The following is a 6,918-nucleotide window of genomic DNA, read 5'->3' on the forward strand; positions in this document are numbered from 1 at the left end:
ATAGCAGACATCCTGATACTCTCTGACTTTTTAAGTCTTTCTATCCATGCCTCCACAATGTTTCTGATCCACAGATGCAGAAGATATGTTATAGGTATATCCAGCAAGACTGGTCTTCCCACCATCTCTACATTTTGTCCAGTTGTGGCTTTCTGTGATGGTCTCTATGTGTTGTAAATAGAAAATTATTTACTGGGTGGTGATTGCTACATTCATCTGTCAATATAAGGATAGGATTTAGAATATATTTAGGAATTATGTTGGCTTAAAAATGGCAGTAGCAGATTCTTGTCTAAGATCCATGCCCTCCCTACACATGGGAAAGTTAATTATGTTTCTAGTACTAAACATAATTTCTGTCCTGCTAAATGGACCATGAATTCAATTTGAAAGCTGTTGGTTGCCACTCCCATGGGTGTGCCACTTACTGCATCTTTTCATATACCTTGCCATATTGATCATTGCTGTGATTCATAGGGCTTCCCTCCCTTGGCACTTCACATATTATTTTGAAGTTATACAGAAAAAAAGAGGCTTTCATGTTAGATTCAGCTCAAATAATCTAAGTTTTGTGTCTGAAGTGTGTGGTGTCTTCAGTAATAGATGTTTATATTTAGCCTCTGAGAGAGAATCAGGGCAACAATAGTAATATATATTCTTTTGGGATTCACTGAACTATCATGGATAACACATTCAGAGGGGATTTCCATTCGGTACAAGGGGATTTGGTAGTCTATGGGCTCTTAGGGGAGCTTGCCAATCAAGTGTAATCATAAATTCATAAATTCCATATAGGATATATATCTATCTATATAGATATATCTATCTATATAGATATAGATATAGATATAGATATAGATATAGATATAGATATAGATATAGATATAGATATAGATATAGATATAGACTTTCCTCCCTCTAGGTGCTCCCAAATTCCCTTCCCTCCAACTCCTACCTTGTCCAACCCATTCTCAAATTTATAGCTTCTTTTTCTTTGATATGTCTGTATTGTATATAATTTTTGATAAACATAAAATAATAAAATAATGATGTTCATCTACACTACTCCTTGGCATATGCTCCAAGGACTAGACATCATGCTCCACAATGTTCATAACTGCCTATTCACAATTGGTAGAAAATGGAAACTACCTAAATGCCTTTCAATAATTGAATACATACATACATTGGAATACTAGTCAGCTGTCGAGAAAAATGCAATTATGATGAACCTAAAATTATTATATAAAGCGAAGTAGCACAGACCCAGAAAGACAAATACCACATAGTCTTTCTCCAGTTCCTGGCTCCAAATTTCCAGATGTAAATAAAATCAGGGAGAGTTCATAGAAACCAGAAAAAGTGAGTGGACCATGAGGGAGAATTTGAGAAAGGAATAGAAGAATAGTGGTGATATGAATCAGGAGACAGAAAAACAAAGAATATTTCAACTGAGGAGGGGAGAAGGATATCAGTATAGAAGGATAAAGAGAAATTAGGGATAAATAAAAACAAAACAAAGGCAATGGATTTTTGATCCTACTGCACGTACTGGCTTTGTGGGAGCCTAGGCAGTTTGGATGTTCACCTTACTAGACCTGGATGGAGGTGGTTGGTCCTTTGACTTCCCACAGGGCAGGGAACCCTGATTGCTCTTTGGGCTGATGAGGGAGGGGGACTTGGTTGGGGGAGGGGGAGGGAAATGGGAGGCGGTGGTGGGGAAGAGACAGAAATCTTTAATAAATAAATAAATTAAAAAAAGAACAATCATGTTTGATAAAGCCTCAAAGAATCTGATTACCTTACATTTTCTTTATACTTCTGTAAACACTGACAATGTAGATACCATGTTAGTTGCATGTGTTCTGTAGATAGCATCGGTAAGGGCAATGGCACAACTTTTATACTGACATAGGGATATGACCAAGGCCTTGTCATATCATTCTCTCTGTTGGATCAGTAGGAACTAATCAGTAAAAGCAACAAGCAGTAGCTAAGCAGTGCAGAGAAAGCACTTGGAGCTATGCCTCATTTTAGAATCTGTCCTCCTGTCATTTGTACTAGCCTCCCACTTAGTTTTCAGTTTCTATCTGTTCCAATGATCATTAGGAGAAAAATGAAATGTTTGTCACTGAGTACCAGGTATGCCAGTAGATTGACATCTTATGGACTATAAGATGGCATGGATAAAACTAGTGAAAAAAGTAGTTTGGTGGGGAAAAGTCTCAACTGTAAGTGTCAGAATGTGTTTCCCTTGATCCCCTCAGCCTTTTATTTCCTCATCTCAGAGTTAGCTCAGAAAGAATCACTAAGTCATACTATCTGCACCTTCTTGGCAAAGACATTTTATCAGAATAGTTTGCTCCTATTCTGAGGAGCATTGCACAGTATGAAGCCTATGGTTAACTTTTACACCATCTACCTAAATCATTTGAAACTTTTTGAAAAGCAGCTATGGGATGTAATTAATGTGTTGATCTAGTTATGGTAACAAAAGAAACACACACATATAATGCTACATATATTTGATTTTTATTCTTGTTCATTTAGTTTTAAAATACTCAGATATATTTAATCAGGGATAAATATCCATGTCTGTAATTTACATGGAACTTAGAATTATGGATGGTCCAGGGTAGGGGAAGACATGACAGTCAAGAACACTCATAGAAATAACATATTTTAAGTGACATGATTTTGGCAGCTTACTAAAAAATAAAGGTACTTAATATAAAATACCCTGGATTTGGACTGGGACCTAATATGGAACACAAGAGAACCAACTGAGTCTCTTCTATAAACGAGGCACATCTTTTCAACTTAGTATGGAACTGTTTGCTTTTACCATGAATCAGAGTAATTGTATTTTTTTTTATTTTTTATTTTACTTTTACTGATTTTCTGTGGATTTCACATCATGCATTCCAATCCCACTTATCTCCCTGTGCCCCATATCTTCCCTCTACCTTTCAATCCCCCAAACTAAAAACCTTACTGAATAAATAAACACCCCCCAAAAACTGAATCTTTATCATGAAAGCTGCTGTGAGTCATTGGTCTCACGTGAGGCCTCGGTTTCTGCTACACCACTAATAGTGGGGTCTCACTGGGGCTTCTGCTCTTTTGGATCTGTAGGTTCATCTCTTTTACCTGCTCCAATAGTTCATAAATGAGGCAGATGTTGCAGTAGGTCAACTCGTAGACCTGGTTCTGAGCCTGAATGATAGCTGGGTTGGTCAGCCCACAAGCTCTCCCTCTTCCTCACTATCCATATTATCTGTAGTAGCTCACCCAGAGTAGCCTACAGTAAAAAGCAGGGATAGTGCTTCTGCTATCAGGTCCTTAGATCTGGCTCCCCCTCACTTACATTACCAGGACCAGTTTTACTTTTACTGTTTTGCCCAGGCAAGGTGCAAAGACCTCTCTCCTGATTGCTTTATGGGGCATAAAAGGGGGTGTGGAGTCAGCTCTCCTACTGTCATGCTCTCAGGACTAACTCACCCGAAAACTAGGTCATCCCTAGTGTGCTGCACAGATAGGGTGCAGGGCCTGTTCTCCTGTGTGCTGTAGCTGTTGTGGGGCAGGGCTAGTTCTCTTACTCTCCTGACCCCAGCCCACATTCTTGCCTTCCATGTGTAGCAAGGGACAGAGGGAAAAGTGTATCTTTCTCTCACCTATGCTGCCACATGGCAGATGAGGAGGGACAGGGTCAACTCTGTTGTTCTCCTGTCCTCAGGGCTGGATCTCAATGGTCAGCTCTAGCTGCCCAAGCAGGAAGCAGAGGCTAGCCTCTCTGCACTTCAGCAGGTGAGGGTCAGGGTTAGTCCTGCTATTGTGACCCCAGGGCCAATTCTCTCACCTGCTACTTGCCCTCAGCCAGGTTACCAGTGGCAGACAAGGGTTGGATCACTTCTCCTCTCATGCCCTCAGGGTTTGCTCCCCTGTGTACTTGACCACAGGGTCAACTCTAGTGTATTTCCTTAGTGAGCTGCAGGCTTATGGAGAGGAGTGGAGTCAACTCTTCCCTGAGGGATAGGGCCAGCTATCCTACCCAGTGATGGGCCAGACCAGCTATCCCAGGGTTGTGAAGGGTAGGTGGGTGTTTCAGCACAGCATGGTTTCAAAGATTCCTGTGATACAATGGGGGCCACAGACTTCAGCTGCAGTAGGACCCCAGATCCAGACATGACACCACCATGGACCCAGTGGCAACAAACACCCTTCAGATCAGCAACATGACCTTCAGGCATCAACCTGGTCCCTGGTAGCTGATGAGACCCTGGGCATCCATAGAGCCCTCAGTAGCAATGGCAGCCATAAACACAACCCCAGACCCTGGTCTCTGAATGGCCATGGACACAGATATGGCCTTAGGCAGAGGCCCATACCCAGATAGCTCTATGGCTCCAGCACCCACATCAGCATGGCCCCAAACACAGCCCAGTTCTCCAACACTGACATGGTCTGAGGTGGCCACGCAGGCCCTGGTCATCCACATGGCCCTCTGTGACAACAGGACCTCCAGATATCAACTTGAACCCTGGCTTCTGTAGAGCATGGAACCAGACATGGGCCTCTGCAGCAACCCTGGCCTAGACAAAACCATGTCCCCAGGAGGCAGTGTAGGCCACTTAGATCAGGATGTTCCTAGTGGCAGCATGGCCCTAGGATGCTCTCATGGCTACAGATTGCAGGCCAGACCCTGGTCATCTATGCAGCCTTTGATGATAACATGGGACACAGATATCAATACAGACCCTGGTTATGGTAGAACCACAGACACAGACATGGGCCTAGAAGCCCAGCCCGGATGTCACCATGGTATAGGGTGACAGGCTATCTGGACCAGAAGTGACCCTACAGTAGCATGGCCCTTGGACACTAACATGGCCCCAGGTGGAAGCCTAGACCCCTGGCATTGGCATGATCTTTGACCGTCTCCTAGCTGTAGTTTAATAATAAGAAAAAATAGAATGTTATTCACACATATACACATGTACATATTCTGGAGAACCAGAATCACAGACCCCTGTAAAATACTGATACTAGGACTTGATAACTATTATAGTTCTCTAAAATTTCCTCACCTAAGGCACTAATTATGCTAATTTTATATTGTGCATATCTTGTATTTTCTTAATTTTATATAGGGTTCTTTCATTTTCTCATTAAATCTTAATAATTATTCAGCATTACAAGAAACTTATTTTGAGAGATTAGGGGCTTGCTCTAAGCTATAATCCTTGGAAATAGTGAGGTTAAGGCTTAAAGGCTGGTCCATCTGGTTCCAAATCCTGTCATTTTAAAAATAACGTTCAATCATTTAAAGACCTAAGATCTATGCCTCACTTTTTTGCAGTCACTTTTTTCATTCATGACTGAGTTATGTTCAGAAACTAATGATGAGGGTATGGCATGCAATGAAGTGCTACTTACACTAATTATAGAATTTAATTGTATATGTTTATTTGGGGATAGATGTTATGGCTTCCCATAGACTCCATGTGTCTTTGGTAATCTATAGCATGGAATTGCTTCTCTATGTATTACAACATTCAAGGTGAAGTTTTGATCAGTAAAAGCAGATGTCACAAATGATCTCCATATTTCTGCTTGAATGTTCTGCAATAGTGTCACATCATTGCAGTTAAACTGTAAGGAAAGCCACTAGAGATTACTCACAGTTATTGCAAAATGATCCATTTCTATTTCCTCAGTACAGAGAAACCATCAGCATCATCCACACATTTACAGAAAGTGGCCTGATGACCAAGATTTGACTCTCTGTACCTCCTTGCCTTTTCCAAATCCATGAATACTGGCTTTATAACCTTCCTACTGAAACTCTTCCAACAAATCCCTTATCCAGAATTGATTTCCACTTTATAAAATACATGATCATTGCACACTGAAATGCATGCTCAGGGGAAAAAATGATGATGGTGAAATGTTAAATTAAAGCTTTTGTTGAAAAATATTTATAAAAACTTGATAACAGAGGTTCGGCCTCGCACGCGCCTCCCATCCAGCGCCGCCAAGATGCCCAAGAGGAAGGTTAGTTAGCGCGGATGGAGCGGCGAAGACGGAGCCCAAGCCCCGTTCCGCGAGGCTATCGGCCAAGCCCGCCCCTGCCAAGGTGGACGCGAAGCCGAAAAAGGCCGTGGGAAAGGATAAGTCATCTGATAAAAAAGCATAAAAAAGTGCAAGCAAAAGGGAAGAGGGGAGCAAAGGGCAAACAAGCTGAAGTGGCCGACCAGCAAACCACGGATCTGCCCGCAGAGAAAGGAGAGACCGAGGACCAGAGTCCAGCCTCTGAAGGAGAAGAGAAAGAAGCCAAGTCCCTCTAACCATCCATCATGTCTGTCCGTGTCCCCGCCTCCCTTCTTGTACAATCCAGAGGAATATTTTTATCAACTATTTTGTAAATGCGAGTTTTTTAGTAGCTCTAGAAACATTTTTAAAAGGTGGGGAGAAATCCTGCCTCATCCCATTTTTTAAGTGTAAATGATTTTTTTAAGAGGTTAAATCACTTGCTGGTTGTTTATTTTTTGGTACAACCAGAAAATAGCAGGATACTGAATCAAGAGAGGCTGTGACTGTCTCGGGGGTCACCATAACATTCCGTAGAGGGGGCCAGTTTTATATCCTACAACACAAAGCATATACTAAGTGGTAATTTGGAGTCTCGGTCGTGCGTTTGTGTCTGGAATATTTTCCGTTATATCCATTGTCGTGTTTCGTAGAACTGTTGGCTAAAAACCCGCTCCTTGGTCCTTACCCTGTCAGGACTATCTGCCTATGGCAGTCCATTTTCCTAACAAGTGTAACAATGTGCTGTGAAACATTGAACTTGAGATTGTGTCCTGTGCATGGCATACAACGGTGAGTCAGTGGAGTTGAGGATTGTGAGAAAATGAT

The 6,918-nt window shown here is 41.9% G+C and overlaps 1 pseudogene; it reads left to right on the forward strand.

The window, feature by feature from the left end:
* Positions 1 to 4,568: 4,568 nt before the first annotated feature.
* Positions 4,569 to 6,614, forward strand: LOC101998559 (annotated as a pseudogene).
* The last annotated feature ends 304 nt before the right edge of the window (positions 6,615 to 6,918 follow it).

This window comes from Microtus ochrogaster, chromosome 4 (genome assembly GCF_000317375.1).
Source record: "Microtus ochrogaster isolate Prairie Vole_2 chromosome 4, MicOch1.0, whole genome shotgun sequence".
NCBI classification, from domain to species: domain Eukaryota; kingdom Metazoa; phylum Chordata; class Mammalia; order Rodentia; family Cricetidae; genus Microtus; species Microtus ochrogaster.